This window comes from Podarcis cretensis (genome assembly GCF_951804945.1).
Source record: "Podarcis cretensis genome assembly, chromosome: 2".
NCBI lineage: Eukaryota > Metazoa > Chordata > Lepidosauria > Squamata > Lacertidae > Podarcis > Podarcis cretensis.
This window is the reverse complement of record NC_137171.1, coordinates 29327251-29350044: the sequence shown is the minus strand read 5'-3', so window position 1 is coordinate 29350044 and position 22794 is coordinate 29327251. Positions and strand designations below refer to the sequence as shown.

The 22794-nt window shown below is 44.0% G+C and overlaps 1 long non-coding RNA gene across 1 annotated transcript in view; it reads left to right on the top strand.

The window, feature by feature from the left end:
- The window catches only part of LOC307210128, a 36945-nt gene that overhangs the window by 5035 nt on the left and 9116 nt on the right, over nucleotides 1-22794 (top strand). Inside the window, exons 2-3 of the long non-coding RNA XR_013835849.1 lie at nucleotides 9949-10039; nucleotides 10519-10634. This is a non-coding gene — a long non-coding RNA (uncharacterized lncRNA). The remainder of the gene's footprint in view (nucleotides 1-9948; nucleotides 10040-10518; nucleotides 10635-22794) is intronic.

Sequence of the window (22794 nt, the reverse complement as noted above, 5' to 3'; positions counted from 1 at the left end):
TCAGGCTTGGACTTTGGGAAACTTTTAAGCGGAGGGGGTGGAAATCTAAGCAGATTTGGCAATATGTCGGAGTGTCATTATTTGCCTCCAACTGCCTAGGACTTGCCGATCAGAAGGCCAGCGGTTCGAATCCCCGCGACGGGGTGAGCTCCCGTTGCTCAGTCCCTGCTCCTGCCAACCTAGCAGTTCGAAAGCACATCAAAGTGCAAGTAGATAAATAGGTACCGCTCCAGCGGGAAGGTAAACGGTGTTTCCATGCGCTGCTCTAGTTCGCCAGAAGCGGCTTAGTCATGCTGGCCACATGACCCGGAAGCTGTACGCCGGCTCCCTCGGCCAGTAAAGCGAGATGAGCGCCGCAACCCCAGAGTCGGCCACGACTGGACCTAATGGTCAGGGGTCCCTAGCGACTCCATGTCGCTAGATTTTTAAAACAGAGAGAAAGAATACTGTTTTCAAATCCTCCACCATTTCACAGAGGGAAATAGCAGCAGCAAGTACTCATATTCTCTGACCCAAGTTTTACTGCCCTGGTCTCCTCCATCCCTGACTAACTACACATAGCTGAAGGTTTTGGTTTGCTGTCGTAAAATCTGCAAACGCCTGTCTCTGATGGGAAGAGGATATTTGTTTGGTTAAAAATCTATTGTACTCCCAATAAGATTGTCATAAGTTCCAAAATACAGCTCAGCAGCTGCAGTGTGCAAATTGGGAGGCCTTGCACAGCGTGGTGCCTTTGTGTTCATGTGCCTGCATTGACACACAATATGATAATCTGTTTCCCTGTTCCCTAGATTTGCATTCTGAAGAAAACCACCAAAACACTAATTTCCGTAAGGCATTTCCAAAGGGGAAAAAGGCCAAAATAACGAAAGTGATTTATCAAGGGAAGGTGCTGGGAAATAAGGACTGTCGTTGGTGAACAAAACATGTGTTTTGATGTTGCTTCTGGTATGAAAATGTCTAAAGCCAGCTCTGCTTTCAGAGGCCACTTCTTACTTATCATGGCCTCAGAGAAACAGTCTCTTGCTTTAACCTTCTGCGTACCCTACCAATCTCTGGGAGTTCGGAACATGAGTACATGGAAGGACCTTTGTGTGACTTTCTAAATAATAAATGCCTCCTTTGCCATCAGAAGATGATGTTGGAGATTAATAGTGACAGCTGCAAGAAAGAATAAACTTTTGTTAAAGGGCATTCTGGGTATCATCAGCATCAGCAGTGGATCTGTACAGAGTGGGAGGCTGTCTCTGAGCTATCCTGCCCACATGTGTGAGAGACAAGTTCACCAATGATACATAAGCTTCATGTGGCCCCCTAACCTCCCCTCCAGTTATAGTTTCGTCCATCTGCTTTCTGTGGCATGTCAAGTGTAAGGTAGGATGAACTGATCCTGCTGAGATTTAGAAGAGGAATACAGTAATCAAATTCTCATCGTTTGGTTGAAGCCTCTGTGGAGACTTCAAGAACAAGATAACACTAGTGCTGCTGCAACACATTTTAAATAATGTGCTTGTTGGCATCACCATGGAAATGAACAGAACCGACCATAGCATATGATGACAGGATGGATTTTTTCCGCAGCTATAATAGTTGAGCCTTTGTGACAGTTTATGCCGAATTATGTGCATTAGTCTAGTTTGCATAACTGGTGCTGAGTAGCTTTTTTTTAAAAAAAAAATAATTGCATGCAAAATCTGGAAGCAGGTAAAAAAAACAAACCACAAGATGTTCCTTGAGCTTGAAAACCATGGTGACTGCAGAACAAAGACAAGACAGAAATGGCTTCTAGCGGGCAAAGCTAGCAATACATGAAAAAGTGCCTTGCTGTTGCTATGCTCCCTTTTTGGATAAATCTGACTTGGCCACTTCGATACCCCTAACCTCTGTGCTCTGGGAACATCCACGATGGATTACTGTCATGCACTCTGTGTGGGGAATATGAATGGAAAACTTAAACTGCCCCCCCCCCAAATGCAGCAGCCAGATTACTGGGTCACCTTCCATTTAGAATATATGCAACCTCTGCCCTGGTTGCCAGTTTATTTATGAGCCTAATCCAAAATGCTCACATTAGTTTTTAAAGCCCTAAACAACTTAGGCCCCAAATATCTGAAAGACTGCTTCCTTCCCTACAGAGCCTTTTAGGTGTTGGGATCAGCAGAGGGGGTCCTCTTGGTAGTTCCACACCCCCACTCAGATGGTTTTTTTTTAGGGGAGGGTGGCAGCCTGGGACAGGGCCTTTTCTGTGCAATCCCCATAAATGTGCAATCCCCTTCCCACAAAGGTGCTTACAGCAACTTCATTTTTCACTTTCCATCATATGCGGAAGAGACATCACCCTGCTTTGGGCTTGGATACCCGAGATGTATGTTTTTGTGGCTCACCCTATTCTTCTGACAGTGTTTTTTTTTTTTATCTTCTTCTAAATCTGTGCATAAGAATACAGTGGTACCTCGGGTTAAGAACTTAATTCGTTCCAGAGGTCTGTTCTTAACCTGAAACTGTTCTTAACCTAAAGCACCACTTTAGCTAATGGGGCCTCATACTGCCGCTGCGCCACCGCTGCATGATTTGTGTTCTCATCCTGAGGTAAAGCTCTTAACCCGAGGTAATATTTCTGGGTTAGCGGAGTCTGTAACCTGAAGTGTATGTAACCCGAGGTACCACTGTACTACTCAGAATAGATTGTCCAAATTAAGACTGCTGCATTTGCCTATTTTTCTGTGTATAAGATGCCCCCATGTATAAGACGCCCCCCTATTTTTGGGGACTTCAAATTAAGAAAACACTCCTCAGAGCTACCTGTGTATAAGACGAGCCCCAATTTTAAACCTAATTTTTTGGTTAAAAAACCTAGTCTTATACACGGAAAAAGGGAAGCCCTAAGCTAGATGCAACAGACTTGGTGGTTCAAGCCATGCTTTAGAGAAATGTCGCTTCTAAATCTCCTTCCACTATGTCTGTTTTGTGGCAATGTGTGTGACCCAGGAAAGCTGGAAATTAATTTATACCTACTTCAACTGCTCTGTTAGGTGGTGGTAATTAAAAAAAAAAAAAGCAAGTAGATTCACAGCCAAGCACATGAACTACTTTCATGAAAACAGAGGTAGCATTTAAATATAGGGCTCACAAGCCCATATTTCATCCTCACAACATTAACATAGGTCCAGACAAGTATTATTCCCAGTATACCAACAGGGAGGAATTGTGACTGAACAGTGCCGGATTACAAAAAGCCATAGTTAAATTTGAGCCTCAGTCTTGCAAGTGCAACGCTCTGCCCACCAGATTAGATTAGGAGAGAAAACCTAAACAGTCACAGTTTACTAGGCATGTGATCAGATTGGATTGCCGCAGGTAGACTGGCATAGGCCCTTTTCTTCCCCAACCCTCTTTGTACCAATATAATTTTCTCTTTAATCTATTCCGTTCCCTCTAATCTAAACTATTCAGATTTCCCTCTAGTCTGTTCAGTTCGGTTTCTGAACATGTCAGCTGCTGCCCAGAGATCCTGGTTGTCTGTGTGCAACACCCTTTCATGCTAAGACTGCATTGCAAGGTAGGCCAGTTGTGCCTGTAACATTTTCCAAAAAGCTGATCCAACTCTAATCAGGGGAATAACCCCAGCGCTATGAGCCAGTTAGTGGCCAGGAAGGGTGGCAAATAAAGTGCCAAAGCTAGGTTTTTACTTTAGCAGCTTTTATTAAGAATAAAAATAAGAGATAACAAAAGAAGTAAAGTTCGACATCTAAGTAACCTATGGAAGTCTAGTTATAATTGTCCACTACTAACACAGGGAGGGTCTTCTTCTCAAGTATAGAAGCGGTGTGTGGCTTCTGGCAATGGTCACAAATGAGGGATAAAGGCAGTGTTTTCTATATTTATGGTCCGTCAGGGCCCAGGTGCTTTTATGTGACGGCTTGCCTGATACAGCAAAAATGTACCTTTGGGTCATGTTGCAGGTACACAGGAAAGGAGCCTGAAGTGTCTGGGAAAGTTACGCAAAAGGAGGTGTAAATTAATACAGAAATTGCACAGGCTGTCCCCAACAGACAGGATATTGCAAAGCATTGCTCAGCTTTACGGATCTAAAATGAGGGTGAAGATATCACATCCCCACTTAGAAGGAATGGGGACTAGAAAGGTTATGTGTCTTAAATATAATGTTCTTGCCAGGATAGATCTACATCTCTGTGTGTGTGTGTGAATGCATATGTTTATTTAACACCCCCCCCCAAAAAAAAAATACAGAGCAGGCCTTGGCTTGGGATAGAAACAAATAATCTGGAAGCCTTCTGCACCCATGGATACAAACTGTGAGCATTTGTTCTGAAGATCAAAAAACATTTGGGCTTCTCCACATTTACCTTTCCTCTTTCCAGGCACGGTCCAATTAAGCACTAAAGAGCAGATTTTCGCTCTGGGGCAAAAAAACTCAACAATGGTCATACACAGAGTTTTTAAGCCTGGAAAGAGCAGGGCAAAGCATAAATGTGAATAGGCCCTTAGTCTTAGTACACAATAAGGTAAAATAAAAGGTAAAGGTACCTCTTACCATTAGGTCCAGTCACGGACGACTCTGGGATTGTGGCGCTCATCTCGCTCTGTAGGCCGAGGGAGCCGGCGTTTGTCTGCAGACAGCTTCCAGGTCATGTGGCCAGCATGACTAAGCCGCTTCTGGTGAAACCAGAGCAGTGCACGGAGATGCCGTTTACCTTCAGCATTGCTGAAGGCTGGTAAATAAATCTTTTCCATTTTTATTTTTTTTAACCAAACAAGTAAAACTCCTCTACACACCTCACCTCTCTTGACTTGTTGCCCCGATGCAAAGGTGGAGAGGTGATGGAGAGGGCAACTGTAGTCTGGTTGGACAAAGGGAAGAAAAAATCTCTAATGCACATTAATTCCAGGGCGCACTGCCCCCAACAGCTGCAATTTCGGTCATAGTCAAGGATTCCCGGCAACTGGATCTTTTCTTAATACGTAAAGTTAGGTGATAGATCTGTTTCACCTCCTAGGTTCCTGCTTCTGTTTAAAGCACAGGAGGTGAGCTCAGAGAGGATTAGGAGCTCAGGCAGTAGGGGTCTTCATGCCTGCATTCCGTTTTCCACCATTCAGAACCATTAAACCAGCCCCGTACAATTGATGTGTTTTGTGTCCTTCTAAATAAACAACTAAATTACTGCAGTGTGGGAAAATTGAGGATTGGGGGAATATTGAGTGAATAAGGAGACTCCCTCGGCTGCACAGCCTGGCTGAGTGTTCCTTCCATTCCATTGTTCTTTTGACTCCAAATTGCCCCCAGTGATAATTATGAAATATTAGAACTGCAGGAAAGGCTGGTGGCTGCATAGAATGGATGCTGAGTCTTAGACTTTTAAGTGCTGGTTTTGACCTCATAAATGAACAGTATCAAAAAAGAAAGAAAGAAAAAGAAAGGGAAAGTTAATGGTCATGTGAAGAAAAGGCAACCCCAGAGATTTCTGGCAATGTGCCAGCTCCGTTTAAAATGTCCCTAAAAGTCACTGGAGTTATTTTTTTTTTTAATGAAACGAAACCAACCCCAGTTCGCTCTGCTAGTTAACAGCTTGTGTGCCCCTACAGTATTAGATTAATGCAGTGTCTCGGTATTGCTTGACTTGGTCACTAGATGGCAGCAACCATCTCTCTCAGAACTTTCCCCTTCGTCTTAATAAATCTTTAGGGGGGGGGAGGTGTGAAGTTGTTTCTGTGAAAAGGACATTTCAGGTGGGCGTGGAAACTACAGCGACTCTCCAACTCTCTGTGAAGGTGCGAGAATGCAACTTTTTCAACATTCCCCTCATGTTAACTCAAGCTAGTGTTGTTTATACATGCCCCTTCTCACATTAGGCATTGAATTGATGGCTAATCCACACAGACAAAGCAGCCGGTCGAAACTGAGTGAAATTGTGCCGGGTAACAAAAACCAGCTGTGCGATTGCTTCACCTCAGATTCAGAGCACAACTGAGCCCACTACACAACACATTTTCAGTAATATGAAAATAAAAGTGGCTCGAGCTTAATACCTCAAGGACCGCCTCTTTACCTATGGACTTACCCGGACCTTAAACCATTTTCAGAGCCCCTACTTCGTGTGCCCCCTTCTTCTACAGGTTCAGAGGGTGGCAACATGAGAAAGGGGCCTTTTCCGCAGTGGCTCCCTGTCTGTGGAATGCTCTCCCCAGGGAAGTTTGCCTGGCACCTTCATTATACACCTTTAGGTGCCAGGCAAAAATGTTCCACTTTAACCAGGCCTTTGGTTGATCGACATCCAGTGTCCTTTTAAAATGTGTTGGGGTTATTGGGTTGTTTTTATTTTTATTTTGATTATGTATTTTGTGTTTTTATATTGTGATTTTATCCTGTGACCTGTGGGTATACGGTGGTATAAACATTTTAAAATAATAATAATAATAATAATAATAATAATAATAATAATAGAGCTGTGAACAGGTAAGAGGTAGAACATTAGCTGCTTTGCACAGGTTTCTGACTTCATATTGGATCCATTCAAGACAGGTCCTCTGGACATGCCAACTTGGTGACGTGACTGGAAGAAAGTGAAAAGAGAGAAGTTTTTCCTCCCTCTCCCATCAGTCCTAGAACAGGCATCCAATGAAGAAGAATGGTAGAAGATTCAGGACAGAAAAGAGTACTGGTAAATACTTTATCACACAGCACATTGTTACCCTGTGGAACTCACTTCCACAAGAGGCAGTGATAGCCACCAGCTTGGGCGGCTGGATTTGGATTAGACAAATTCATGGAGGACAAGGCTATCCATGGCTGCTAGGGAAGATGACCATGCCTTGTCTTTAGAATCAAAGAAGGGTCTGTCTCAGAGAACCTGTGGCTACTGCCCTAGACCTGCTTCTGAGCTTCCCATAGGCATCTGATTGGCTACTGTGGGGAACAGGATGCTGGCGTTGATAGGCCATTGGTTCTGTTGGCTTGGTTCTAAAATGGGCAGGCGGAGTCAGAACCCAAGAGATGACATATGACAGGCAGAAGTATTTTTGCTGTCTCTCTCAGAGAGACAGTGTGGTGTAGCGGTTAAGAGCGGTGGACTCGTAATCTGGTGAACTGGGTTTGCGTCCCTGCTCCTCCACATGCAGCTACTGAGTGACCTTGGGCCAGTCACACTTCTTTGAAGTCTCTCAGCCTCACTCACCTCACAGAGTGTTTGTTGTGGGGGAGGAAGGGAAAGGAGGATGTTAGCCGCTTTGAGACTCCTTCGGGTAGTGATAAAGCGGGATATCAAATCCAAACTCTTCGTCTTCGTCTTCTTCTTCTTTCTCACCCCAAGGTGGGTTACAGGGCTGACTACTATTGAGGAAGTGTTTGGTCAAACATCAGACATAACATGGACCATAGCTTGCTAAGCTAAGCACTCTTGCAACCGTACAGCATTGGCACCGGCAGCTTGCACTGCTACAGGAGTGCAGTTCTGGCATCACAGATGTGCAGCTGTATGATACCTGGCATAGCATGTGAGGAAGGAGCATCTAGCTGGCCCACTACCAATCACCTTACTGTGCCAATACAGTGCCTTCGATCCAAAAGTACAGCTGCTGGTTCAAAAACACTGCAGTATAGTCAATGCACAGCTGAGCAGAACAACCAGCAGACACTCCCCACATTCACAGGCAAGAGTGTTTATTAAAAATGTTTCTATGCTGCTTTTAATTTACAAAGAAACACCAGAGCAGTTCACATAATAATAAAATATAATAATAAGCCAAGCTGTGCCAATCTGCTTTACACCCGGTCTCTATATCCCTGCCCAATCTTTTTCCATTTTCCCACTGAGGCACATTTGACACTGCCTGGCAGTGTTGGAAAACAAGAAGTTGGGCATCTAGTGTGGTGGCACAGGCATTATGGAACACTCTACCTAATGAAATTAAGTTGGTGCCTTCTTTAATGAGTTTTAGGTGCCAAGTTAAGACTTGATTATCTCGGCAAGCCTTCCTATGAAAATGACCAACAGTTTCTATCACATTCTTGTCAGCTGTTATTCTGTTTCTTTAATGTACAGTGGTACCTCGGGTTACAAACACTTCGGGTTATAGACTCCGCTAACCCAGAAGTAGTACCTCAGGTTAAGAACTTTACCTCAGGATGAGAACAGAAATCGCTCGGCGGCAGCAGTGGGAGGCCCCATTAGCTAAAGTGGTACCTCAGGGAGCCAGTGTGGTGTAGTGGCTAAGAGCGGTAATCTCGTAATCTGGGGAACCGGGTTTGCGTCCCCGCTCATCCACATGCAGCTGCTGGGTGACCTTGGGCTAGTCACACTTCTTTGAACTCTCTGCCCCACTCACCTCACAGAGTGTTTGTTGTGGGGGAGGAAGGGAAAGGAGAATGTTAGCTGCTTTGAGACTCCTTCGGGTAGTGATAAAGCGGGATATCAAATCCAAACTCTTCTTCTTCTTCTTCAGGTTAAGAACAGTTTCAGGTTAGGAACAGACCTCTGGAACAAAGTAAGTTTATAACCAGAGGTACCACTGTACTTTGCTTTTATTTTATTTGTTATGTTGCTTTGGCTAATTGAGTTACCCTTTATATAAGTTTGTGATATAGATATTAATAACTAAAAATAAAACTGGTAAAATCAGTGACCGGTGTTAATAATATTAACTGGGAAATTATGAGTCAACAGATATGTCTTTGATTGGGGATGAAACCTTCCCCCCTACACACAGCTGATACTTGACCTCGGGGGGGAGCCTTCCACATAGTAGGTGTCACAATAGGGAAGTGACCCCCCAAAAAGGATGGTTGGCACACAGCATGGTCCGCAGCAATGCAGGAATCTAGGTTTGCCATATTTCAAAAAGTGAAAATCCAGACACAAAAGTGGTTGAACTTTGAGGGGTTTTTTTTTTTTGGGGGGGGGGTCAAAGCTGATTGCCCTAGTGCTTTTCAAATTCTGGCTGTGTCCAAAAAAATTCAGAACATATCAAGGTTCAGAGTTGAGAGGAGTGACCAGCCAATGTCTGGATCTACAGTGCATCAGTTCAAGTAGAAAAATAGGTACCGCTGCGGCAGGAAGGTAAACGGCGTATCTGTGCGCTCTGGCTTCTGTCACAGTGTCCTGTTGCACCAGAAGTGATTTAGTCATGCTGCCCACATGACCCGGAAAGCTGTCTGTGGACAAATGCTGGCTCCCTCGGCCTGAAGCAAGATGAGCGCCGCAGCCCATAGTTGCCTTTGACTGGACTTAACACTCCAGGGGTCTTTTACCTTTCACCTTTTAACAAATAGTACTGCTTACTGCATTGAAGCAGTTCCAATCAGTGCAGGGATCTATTTCACATTTCTTAATTCTTTATGACCCAAACAGACACACATGTCAGTACAAGGTATTTTCCTCCCCTCTCTGTTCTATGAAACCAACTGCACTGGCAGTGAAATCTTATTTCATTCAGCACTGTTGATGTCTTCCACTGTGCGTGAAGAAAACAGGCTGGTTTAGGTAGGCCGAGGGTCACACAAAATGCTCTCCCTTTAACACCTTGCCACCATTCCATTCACCCCTAGCATCTGCTTCACTTTGCCTAATGGTTGGGTCAGTCCTATGAACATGATCAAATTAGCTTTAACAATCAGCTCCAGGCGTAGCTGCCCCATTAGCTGATTGCCCACCTATTAACCTGAACAGAGTCTCTGCCCCATTTCACACTCTGGTTAGATCTCAAGGCAACCTATCTATTGGTAGTCTGTATGCACAGGGTGCCACTGTTGGCATCACAATTATTTGCAAGGGGGCTAAACAATCAAGGTGTGCTGCATAATGTACCCTTACACTATGTGACTGCTTTTCAATTTTATCTCTGCCCACAGGGTCTCCTTGATGGGAACTGCTAACATCAGACCGAAGGTATTTCATGCACAAACTTATGCTTATGCCAATTTAATTTCTCCAGAATTGCCTGCTGTCTTCATCGCATTCTGACTGAGAAACAAGCTAGCATGTATTTGTACATGCTAAGTTATCTTCAAGTTACAGCTGGCAGGGTAACCTGGGAAAACAATTATTTACACAATACCTGTTCCTAATTATTATTATTATTTTACATTGTCAAATGTAAGAAATGGTAAGAAAGATCAAAGTTAATTTGGAAACAACTCTTCAAAGGCAAGACAACAAACAGGCCTATTCTTCTGGGAATGGGAAATAAATATTTACTATAGAGTCAGAGAAAATCAGACAACAGAACAGATGAAAATGATAATAATGGTGGGGAGAGTGTACTCTGAACCTCTCTCTCTCTCTCTCTCTCTCTCTCTCTCTCTCACACACACACACACACACACACACACTTGCAGGGAAGTGAATTAAGGAAGGGGATGTTAAGGAGATATTAAATTGTTTCCTACTCCAGCATATTTGGATGATCCCCAAAGGGCAACATTAGAAAACCATGATCTGAAAACCATGACAATCTTATTTGAAAGCAAGCACCTTTCTCTCTCTTCTGTTGATAATCCCATAGATATCCAGGTTGTGTGCACAGTCAGTGCCTTTGGATTCTGTAGGGAAGCCACCTGCATTAGGGAGATGCGATGCAAATTCGTCTCGTTAATCTCATTAAACAGCTGACACTTGCAGGTACTGTACCATTTCTGCTTCCTGCAGCAGTACTTTGCCGGCATGGGGAGGGAGCGGCGTTGTTATGCAATGCTTTGTGGTTTTCCCCAGAGTATCCTCCAGCTTCTGAGGAAGGAATATTGGAAAAAGCACTTCGGGTTTTCTAATAGTATGTGTGTTTATATGATCAAAGCTCAAAATGTATATGGAAAGACACACACACCCAACGACCACAACTCTAAGTCCCAATCGTTGTCAGTTTCACACAGTCTATTAATCAATGAAGCCTAAATTCCACTTAGCTCTGTGTGAATGCAATCGGTGTATAGGACTTCATTTCTTATTGGACTGGGTGACGTTCTGATCTAATGGCACAGTGTTGCAGTAGCGCATGCCAGAAGCAGTAGGAACTGCTGCAGCAGTGAACACCAGTATCTGATCTACCAAAAAGTTATTGGGTGTGAGGCTAAGTTTAGCTACGCCACGTGGCATTGCAGTGGAGGTGGAAGCAAAGAATGGCAAAGCCCTTTAGAGATGTTTTTGCTTCTGATTATTTACACACATCAGAAATCATTGTACCACCTACCACCACTCCAATCCAGAAAAGACAGTATTAATGTTAGTGCGAGTTCTGCCTGTTCCATATGGGGTTACACTCCTCTGTAAGGATCAGGCTCGTCGTGTTGGGGCGCTTTGCAGTGTGTTGTGCTGACTCTGCCGCTGTGTACTGAGAAATAATTGACTTGATTTGTCTGCTTTATTGGGTGCTGTTAATGCCTATGAGAGTTTATCAATAGCAGCATAAAAGTCTTCTAAAATAGCAATACAGTGGTACCTCGGGTTACATAGGCTTCAGGTTACAGACTCCACTAACCCAGAAATAGTACCTCGGGTTAAGAACTTTGCTTCAGGATGAGAACAGAAATCGTGCTCCGGCTGCGCAGCAGCGCCAGGAGGCCCCATTAGCTAAAGTGGTGCCTCAGGTTAAGAACAGTTTCAGGTTAAGAACGGACCTCCGGAACGAATTAAGTTCTTAACCCGAAGTACCACTGTAGTAGCTGTACAGCTGCAGAGACATGGAATAGATGGTTTGGGTGTGCATATGGCCTAGGGTTGTTTTATATATATAACATCAGAGCATAAGCAGCACAGCTTGGCGGTCAGGCACATAGTTAATATTCCTCACATGGAATATATCACAGAGAGCTTTGCACCATATTCAGCCAAGGCCTGAGCCAAATCAGGCTTACCAAATCAGACTTACCTGGAGGAATCTGGGCCTCCGCTGAACACCTGCTGAACGAGTGGGAGTTGACACTGCCTTGCCCCTTATCAACCCCCTGCAATGCAGGAACTCTTTGCCCAACATGGGGCTTGAACCCACAACCCTGAGATTAGGAGTCTTGTGCTCTACCAACTGAGCTACCCCAGGATCCATAGCTAAGTGATCTTGTCCTCTCCATCTTCTCAAAAGACTCTTGCACGGTGCTCCCGGACCCTATGGAAGCATTTCCTGTCGTACAGGCCAGCAGCAACTACTTGTGTTTCTGTCGCCCTTGACTAGGGGGAAGGATAAGCTCCTGGCACTGCAGAAAGAAATGGCAAAGGATCTCTTTGTGAAGCACCAGCAGGAAGTGGTTCTTGCAAACACAAGAATTAGCCCCATAGCTTGTAATATTAAATGGAAGGGCCTAAAGGTTTTGCTCATGCAGGGTAATTTGGGTACTTGAATGCAGGGACCATTACACACTTGAGGGATGTGGCTGAGGACTGGACTCTTATGCTCTTCCAAAATAGGCTCAAATCCATGTATTCCAGCTGAACTAGTTTGTGGGTTGGGCTGTTGACATCCTGTTGACTTAGTAAGCCTTTTCCCCATAGTCACTTCTTTCAAATGTGTCACCATGGTCTGTTTGCACCTCCCTTCCTAAATATAGATGGTTTTAGCACCTCATGGATTATTTGGTGGTAGTAAGGCCCTGAAGCACAGTGGTAGGTTGTGAGAAGGGTTTAAGGGGAACTAAAGCAATGCGTAAGGTAAAGGTAAAGGGAGCCCCTGACCATTAGGTCCAGTCGTGGCCGACTCTGGGGTTGCGGCGCTCATCTCGCTTTATCGGCCGAGGGAGCCGGCGTACAGCTTCCGGGTCATGTGGCCAACATGACTAAGCCGCTTCTGGCGAACCAGAGCGGCGCACGGAAATGCCGTTTACCTTCCCAGTGGAGCGGTACTTATTTATCTACTTTCACTTTGACGTGTTTTCAAACTGCTAGGTTGGCAGGAGCAGGGACCGAGCAATGGGAGCTCACCCTGTCGTGGGGATTCGAACGGCTGACCTTCTGATCAGCAAGTTTTAGGCTCTGTGGTTTAACCCACAGCGCCACCCGTGTCCCTAATGTGTAGGATACTTGAGAGCAAATGGTGTGCTTTGTCTCAACTCCATCCTTCACAAAAGGCTATAATAGTTGGGGTCTGTGTTCCCACCAAGGAGAGTAGGAGATGATAAGTTTAAGATGAAGGAAGTGAAAGATGAAATACAATACAATTTAGAGTCATGATGATGAGTAAGCAACAGGGCAAAACTGTGTTTTCAAAGCATTCATCGCTGTAGTTGCTCTTTCACCTTTCAGACTTCTTTCCAGGCTTTTGCCATTTTTGGGTGGGGTTCAGTCACATCCTGGCACAATTCAGAGCGTGCATTTAAAGCTGATTTGGAGCTTTTGCACAGCAAACCCTATTTCTTTTTAGGCAAGGAAAGTGACTGGGGTGGGGGTGGGGAAGCAATCAAAATCTGGCTTTAACACTTGTTTTGACACAAAGTCTAGCCTTTCCATAAACAAATGGGAGTGGATACTTGTGAATAACCAACTTCATCTAATCTCCCTGCAAACAAATCAGCATGAATGTCCATTAAACCAGTCTAGACCTGCCAAAGTCATCAGCCACAGTGTTGCATCCTTAGTGCAATGTCTCTGTCACTGAAAACCTTTAGAAATGGGTTGAATCAAAATTTTTGGGGAAAGATGAGAGAGATTTGTATGGCACCCTAATTTTTTTCAAGAAATCCAGCCCTATTTCTCTTTTCGAATCTTAAATACCTCACAAAATGGCTTATGTGCAATAATGAGCAAATGCATGAGAGATAAAGCATGACACCAGTGTCATAAATTGCAGGGGAACGAGACTAATTAAACTGTTAAAGAAGTGCACACACGCAACACAGATCTCTCTCTCTCTCTCACACACACACACACACACACACACACGCACACACACACCTGCAGTTAAATTGGGTGGATTATATAATGTGGTGTGTTGCTACAGTAACTCCACTCCACCCCAGTGGCAGCTGGGGGCGGATGCTACTGTGCTGTGAGCCAATGCATTATAATTTCTTCTTCTCCCAATAGAAAATACCCTAGACTAAAAGGGATTTGTGGAGAGGAGGAGGGGAAGTTGAAACCTGTGGCAGGAATTCTCCAGGAAGTACAGCGTGTAGCTGCTGATGCTTCTCCCTAGGAGTTGTTTTTAACCACTGCTGTTTTGATGCTGCTTGCATAACTTGATAGACCATCACTAAATAAAACATTCCCCCCTCTCTCTCTCTCCAGCAGGTAGCCAAGGTCTGTTTCCATGCTATACCTGTGTAAACCTTGGGTCAGAACCCAGGACTGGGTTCAGTGTCAAAGGGATATTCTCATAGCTGTCAGCTTTTCCCTTTTCTTGCGAGGAATCCTATTCGGAATAAGGGAATTTCCCTTTAAAAAAGGGAAACGTTGACAGCTATGGATATTCTTATATTAGGTTATGGCTCAAGCCTCCACCCCCCCCCCTAAAAAAACCCCACCCTTGGACTCCTATTTGGATGCCTCAGTATCAGCCTCCCCACAATATACCGTTCTTTTCCATGTATAACACGCCCCCATGTATAAGACGCCCCCTATTTCTGAGGACTAAAAATGAAGAAAATGGGGGGAGATTGCCCAGAGTTGTTGAGCTTCTTCCCCCCCCCCCCGCCCAGTTGCCACAGCAACAACCAATCAACACCACCCCTTGCCGCAGACGCCAATAACCTCCCCCCTAGGCACTATCCTCATATAAGACGACCCCCTATTTTACACATTATTTTTCAGTTAAAATACACGGAATAGTACGGTACACCCACTCCTAACGTATTATATTTGCTCAGCTGATGAATATTAATCAACAAGCGTTTCACAATATGGAGAACAGTACACAAGTGTATTTTAGCCTAAAATGCCCCAGCTTCTACCAAGATCCAAAGCATGGGGCTCTTCAGCACTCTCGGGGCACATTGCAATTGGGAACTCCAACAGGTGGTTGGGACAGCAGAGGGGCTGCTAGAGCAGCTGGCATGCATTGCAGGTGGGGGATATTTCTGGGCTCCGCAGCTCCAAGCCAATAGGGATTGCTATGCCAACTCTAGGGTAGCTTTAAACTTCCCCTCAGTGGATTTCAGAAAGAGTGATTTCAGCCGGTGAAGTTTAGCAGTCCCCTGGCTGAAACATTTTACAGGCACCCAATCCAGCCCTCCCATCATCTCTCCTTCATAAACAAGAAATCTTTCCCTTTCCCTGACCAAGAAGGCTGAGGCTACATGTGGTCAGGGCAAATCAGCACTGTTCTCTTTCTGAGTGACAAGGAGTTAGCTGGTGAGGAGGCACAATTCGCCCAGGCACCTTTCTGTGCGTTAACTTGCTCCAACGGTCGCAGTGAAACATAGATTGCAACTCCACCCAACATGCAAATGATGAGTGTGGCATGCTGGGTTTGGATACTACATTTTCTTTGCACTTGCTGTTTCCACCACGTGGTGGAGTGCATATTTTGTTTTCCCTACAGCTTTATATCTGTCTCAACAATAGCATAGCTACAAGATGAGTTTGGTTTTTTTATATAATAAAAAATAGCTACAAGATGTGCAGGGCCTCGGGCAGCTGATTATGAGTGTCATGAAAAGGGCACAAAATTATTATTTACTTTATTTTTATTATTATTACATCAAACCTTTCTGTTTATGGTAGCTAATTCTTATACTGGTCAATGTTTTGTTTTGTTTTGCATTCAGTGTACAATGAATGCAGTATCTTAATAGTCTACTTTTATGCTATTGCTACCTTAAATTGCAGGGCGACGAAGGAACTTTTCAACCTAACTCTTAAGTATTTGTTATATGAATTATATTGCAAGGGATGTACAGGCAATAAAAGGTTGATATCTATTAAATATTGCTTGGTTGAATGAATCTTTATTTGCTTCAGCCATCGGCCATAGCAATAAAACAACAATATGATATACAAAGAATAGAAATAAAAAGTCAATTATGTAAAATACATTTTAGGGTTTTGAATCAGTAGTCAAATAGTGGATCTTATTCTAATTGCCCCAGCTAAAAACCTTGCAACCTTTGCTGTCACCTGCTCATCTTGATAATACTAGTATATTATCGAGTCCTACACCAGCAAATGTATTAGTTAACCTTATAGTTGGTTTTGAGCAGCTCCTTCAATTAAAGGTAAGTTGCATTTTGCAACAATCCATAATCTGCTGTTCAGGAGTTCATTGCAATATAGCTCATCCCATCTCAAATCAAAACACTTTAATAATCCAGTTGATATGAACATGTGACATTGCATTATATCGAATCGGCCCATTGGTCACTGCCAGTTTTGTCTCTAATTTGCAGCACCTCTCTAAAATCTTGGTCCTAACCCTGCACCTTGTGTTTCTTTCTTTGGAGATGCCAGGGACATAACTCAGAACCTTTTGCTGCATGGTGCCTCTGGTGTGGAAGCACGAAGTATAATATACAGGCTGGTCCAGAGAATGACTCTGTTAGCTCTGTCTGTATTTGTCTTGGTAACAGATGCTCCCATAAGAGCACTCTAAGAGGCACTCTGAGATCCTAACAGGGCAAGAGGGGAGAGCACAAATGTTTGATAGTGTATGGGTACTACAAGGCTATTTGTTATGTACTGATGTTTTCACCCTGGGCCAGCAGGGGGATACTGTAGATAGTTATGCAAATGAAGGATCGAAAGTGACGTTCAGTGACTGGATAGTTTGTATGCAAATGAAGGATCGAAAAGTGATGTTCTGTGATTGGATAGTTTTAGAAAGTTGCAACAGTTACAATTGTTCTGGAGCTCTATATAAATAGACTGACTGAGATCCTCAGTTAGTTCTGTTCCAGCTTACAAATAAAGAGCTGCTTTGGAAGAATGGCTGTGTCGTCTGATATGTTCGCCCACAACTTAACACTATTATTTCAGTACTGGGTTACAAGAGATCACAGGTGGCCAAAACAAACACTGTCTTCATTAAGGGAGTCACCATCATTTTGGATGAACGTATAATTGATCCCCAAATGTCCTAAATCCCAAGTCAGTTCCTCTATCTAATCCACCGATTGTCTTACTTACACTCTAAAATTCAGCACAGGAAAGATAGCAATGAAGGCCAGGGCAAAGACAAAAATAATTTCAGTTATGTGTACTTAGGGGGTCAGTTACAGCAGGGCAGGGGTAGCCAAGGCGACCCCCTCCAGTTGCTGTTGAACTCCTGTTAGTCCCTGATGATGGGAGTTGCAGTTCAGCAACATGTGGCAAGCCACAGGTTCTCCAACCCCTGCAGTAGGTCATAGGAAGTAGGGGTTTGCAAAAGAGGTGGGTTTTGATTAGGGATTAGAAGGAACAAGGAAGTAAGAGAGATGCGGCAGCCCCAGACATAAGGGAGAAAGGGCAGAGATGTATGAGGGTATAGAAGAGCTTTGGGCAGGGATGCATCAGAATATATTAGCATCAGTATTGGAGGTGGGGAAGGAAAGGACGAGGAAATGCTGGAAATAGGAATGGGCAGGAAGCTAGTGTAGGACTTTAAGGAAAGCCTTCTGGTTCTGGACATTTCCTTTGGACCAGTGAGAGCCTCCCCATCCAATAAAATTGTTGATTTGCTGCCTTCACTCCCATTTTGGATACTTTTTATTTATTTACCCACCACCACCAAGCATATACACACATTGGTGCCTGAAGCTTCTTCCTCTTTTGTTTACTTGCTTATCTCCTGGAAACCAAGGTTACACCTTTTCAGTGACTCTTTCGAAACCTTGTTTGCAAATAAGCAATTTTAAAGTGATTGAAGGAAGTCAAAGAAAATGGAGTGCGGCAATGAAGCTACATTGCAATGACCCTATTTATGGTGCATAAGCAGCCCTGGTGTTTGTAGAATAATTTGAAGAGGAAGAAAAGGACAATCGGGGGAAACAAAAGAAAATGTTGTGGCATGATGCAAAGATGTATTTACCATGAGTGCAATGCCACACCCCAAAAGCACTTAGCCAGCTTGCACAATAGATCCTATTTCTGGATCAGCCAAGGCGCTTTAGGCAGAACAAAGCTTTATGAAGCAAGAGGCTAGCTGGGATCTTCCCAGACACATAGACACATTACGGCCAATGTGATTCCTGCTGTTCTCAATCTTGGGGGGGAAACAACAGGGGATAAAATAATATCAGTGAGAATTAAAAGAACTGAGGTAGCCTGTTAACCTGAAATCTAAGGATGGAATTCCCTGCCTTTTAAGTTCTAGACGGGAAAGCTATTGTAAAGTACCATCAGGAAATAGTAAGAAAAATATTTCCGTATTGGTGGGGAGATAAGAAAGTGTTTAGAAGGTAGCGCTCCTGATGCTAGAGATTCTACTATGAGAAGCATCCCAAAAGACCAGCTTTATTATGGGAAATTATTGCAAATCCTTTTATCTCTCTTGCCAGAGGAACAGCTTGTTTGAATTGGTAGGCTGTCACTCTGAAATTAAATGCAAGCACCCGCCACTAACACCCTCCCCTGGCCATGCACACCCATGACGTAGTGAAGAATATCTTACATAACACCCCTAAATATAATATGACAGAGATTCATGCACAGCTTCCCTCTGATCCGAAATCTTTGTCTTGGCTTTCTCAAGGGATATTAATTAAATCTGGAACTTAAAGTCATCAAACAGAGAGTGGCATACTCTCAACACGCCCCCTCCCTCCATCAGAATATTCAGTTAAAAATAATTATCTGCCTCTCCCTCCCTGGGTTATTTCTGAAAACAGCAAACATAGCATTTTTGTCCTTCTTTGCCGAAGATTTGGGGACCACACTTTAGAACCTTGTGCATCTTTTCCAACGCAAACTACTGATAACATTTTAAGTTAAGTCATCTGACAGACCCTCATGCTAGATTAAGACATTGTGCTGTCTGAGGCACAGCAACAAATGGTATCTGTTTCCCCCCAAGTCAAGAAGTATAGTGCTCAGGGTCAGCCCAGTTGTTTTGGCAGAAAATCCCGCAGGTGTCTCCCCTACTCCCTAACAGTAATAATAATAATTATTTAATTGCTTTCATAACAACCAAAATCAGCTGCCTGACGTGGCTACCCCACTCCTCCCAATGTAGGGTCAACCCTGTGAAAGAAGGTATTTTTGATTCACATGAACCAAAGACTCGGGGCCATAGTCAGATAGAAATCAATAATTTTCTCATTTTTTCCGTTTCTTTCCAGAAAGACACACACAAAAGTCAGAAATTTCCAGAATTCCTGGGTAAGTATGAGTTCAGGTCCCCAAGTGGAGTTAAATATGTCCCTCCCTTGCCATAAGGTAACATTTTTTGCTATCAGTTGAATAGTATTACAGTGGTACCTCAGGTTAAGATTTTAATTCATTCTGGAAGTCCGTTCTTAACCTGAAACTGTTCTTAACTTTGGGTACCACTTTAGCTAATGAGGCCTCCCACTGCCGCCATGCGAATCCCGTTCTCATCCTGAAGCAAAGTTCTTAACTCGAGGTACTATTTCTGGGTTAGTGGAGTCTGTAACCTGAAGCATCTGTAACCCGAGGTACCACTGTAGTAGTTTTCACTGGCCTAATAATAGATTGTAACCTTCAGCTCATCTTTCCCTTCCCACAGCCCCATTTTTACTCCTCTCTTTCTCTGCTTGCTTGTAAGGCAAAAGCAGGCAAAGGTTTTCTAGTTGTCATCTCTTGAACCTATGTCTCTTACCACTGAGGAAGACGCTTTATACCAGCTCAGACTATTTGTCCATCTAGCCCAGTATTCCTACTCCTGTGGCCCATCAGATTTGTTAGACTTCTTCTCTTCCACCAGTCTCTGCTGGTATGGGCCACACTGAGGAACAATGGGAGTTGTGATCCAGATCTCATTAGTCCTACAACACTCTCAGGACTGGGCTTGGATGGCTGGGCTCTGACAGAGGAGGAGGAAAAAACAGAAGAGGGGAGATCGCCCCTTTCCACCACTCCTTCAGTTGCTTTTGAAGGGGAAGCAGAGGTACTAACTCTCCCCCCACAAGCTTTTTGTGGAGCAGAAAGCCTCAGTGGAGCTGGAAAAGGGTTTGATTGACTGAGGGAGGAGGCTAAACATGATGCAGCTGTAAAGGAGCAAGAGCCTGAGCAGGAGAGTGCAGTCTTGTTCCCTAAAACCAGGCACCACCTTCACAGATGAGAACACACCCACTTTGGTCTGACAGAGCCCATGCTTGCAATCCCAACTTTTCCCACCAGGCAAGAGTGTCTCACAAGTGAGCTTTCCATTCCTCATTTTTGAAAGCTTGGCAGGAGGGGCGGAAAAACTTGTTGGGACATCTTTGCTGTGACTCCTGAGCACTGTGCCTGCTGTTGAGCCTGTATCGTTAAATGCCTGAGTAAAGATCCGTCTCCTACTTTCAAGTCAGAGCCTCTGTCTGTGTGTGTTGGGTAAGAGCCATGACAGCAACAACATCTGAGGGCGTCACAGTTTCCCCATTGCTGGCTTACTCTGACTGGCACTGTTCCTCCAGCGGCTCATGCAGATTAAGTTAAGGTTTCCTCCATGGTTTCTCTTCCAAAATCATAACTTACTAAAAAAAATTAAGTGATAGTTTCTTTAGTTCTACTAATTCCTATGGCACACTTCTAGCTATCTTTTAAATATCTTCACCCTGATGTTGTGGTGAAGGGCAGGTAAGAATTATAGACAAACAAATATAGGTTTCTTACACGCCCTTCACCATAAGGTCCCAGGGCAGGTTACAGCAATAGAAAACACAATTATAAAAACAGATAAAGTAATGGAATGATTCACTATTGAAACACAGGTTTGTCTTGATGTACTGCTCTGGAAATCTTCTCTCTGGTACTCCTACCAGTCACCAAAGATGAGCATTCAAAGCTGCTTCCAATTTCTCTCCTTAGTGCTGTTCAGTTGTTGTTGTTGTTGTTGTTGTTGTTGTTGTTGTTGTTGTCGTTGTTGTCTCCTCCTCCTCCTCCTCTTCCTCCTCTGCTGTCCTCTTCTGCATGACTCCATGAACACCAAGCACCAACAACTCCAACTTTCTCAACCAGCTAACCCAACCTAACCCCCACTCTCCTCTGCTCATCAGCACCTGGTCATATACACTTCTGCCCCCCCCCCACTCCAGATCCAGCCAATTATACTGTCAAGCATAAAATTATGAGCCTGCACCCACCAATCAAAATACACCTAGCTTCTTGCCTCCTTTTGCTTACCAACCCTTCCTCAAAGCTGTCAGTTAAGACCCATGGCCATTAAAGTAACCCTCACCAGGCCACACAGAAATCCTCCCACATTAAATATATTACAGTGTACAATTGTTGGAACACCTTACACAATAACCATTAAAACATAATTAAAATAAGCAGGATTTCTTCACGGGTTTTTCAGATATTTGAGGCTGAAGTCATTTAGGGCTTTCAGCACTAATGTGAGCATCTTGAATTGGGCTTGAAAATAAACTACCTGCCAGTGTAGATGTTTTAAAATGGAGGGGGGGGGTTATAAATGGGACTCCAGCCTGTAATCTGGCTGCTGCATTGCAGACCAGCTGAAGTTTCCAAACTGTCTTCAAGGGCAGCCCCACTCAGAGCATATTGCAGTAGTCCAATCTAGAGGTTACTGGAGTGTGGAGTAGAGTGAGCAATTCATCTCTGTCCAAGAGCAGCCATAGTTGTAGCTTAGCTTAAAGTAGGCACTCCTAGACACCAAGGCTATCTGAGCCTCCAGTGACAATGTCTGACTGAGCAGCATCCCCAAGCAATGAACCTGTTCCTTCCAGGCAAATGCAATTCTGCCCAGAGTAGGCCATCTCCCAGACTCAAGAACTTGGGACATAGAACACCTTGGCCTTTTCAGAATTCAGTTTCCATTTTTTGGCCCACATCCAGCCATTTACCACTTCCAAGCTCTGATCTAGCAACACAACAGCCTCTCCTGATTCAGATGGAACAGATAGAGAGAGGTTGATGTCATACACGTATTGGTAGCACTCATCTTAAAATCTCCTGATGGCGTTCCCCAGGGCGGGGGACAAACTGGAACCTTGTTGGATACCACAGGACAAAACCCACTATGGTGAACAATTACCCCTCCACCCATAACTGCTTTCTGGAAATGCCCCTGAAGGTAGGAACAGAACCACTGAAGTACAGTGCCCCCCCCCAAACCCACCTACCTGAGCAGCTCCAGAAGGATATGGTGCTTAATGGTATTGAAAACAGCTGGGAGGTCAAGGAGAATGAGCAGGGTCATGCTCATTCCTCCTTTCTCCCAACAAATGCCATCAACCAAGATGACCACACTGGTTTCAGTGCCAGGCTTGGAGCTGGACTGAAATTAACCCTGATAATCAGTTTCCTCCAAACATGCCTGAAGATGGACCACCATCTCTCAAGCATCTTGCCCTAAAAGGGAATATAACCACTGGACAATATTTGTTTAACAGTTCAGGGTCCAGGGATGTTCTCTTAAGGTGGAGGACATACCACACACCTTCTTCAAACTAAGTCTCAACTAATTAAAGCAACCTAGAAGGATTTTTTTAATCAAAGCCATTAGATTATAAACACTAACATAATCTCAGGCCTCTGTCTTATCCTTCTGTCTTTTTTTCTAATAGACTTAGACATCCCCAGTTGCCTACACTAAGAATCCCTAATCCACAAATGAACATTGCTAATAACACTCACTATATTCGAAAGCACGTCAAAGTGCAAGTAGATAAATAGGAACCGCTCCAGTGGGAAGGTAAATGGTGTTTCCGTGCCCTGCTCTGGTTTCGCCAGAAGCGGCTTAGTCATGCTGGCCACATGACCTGGA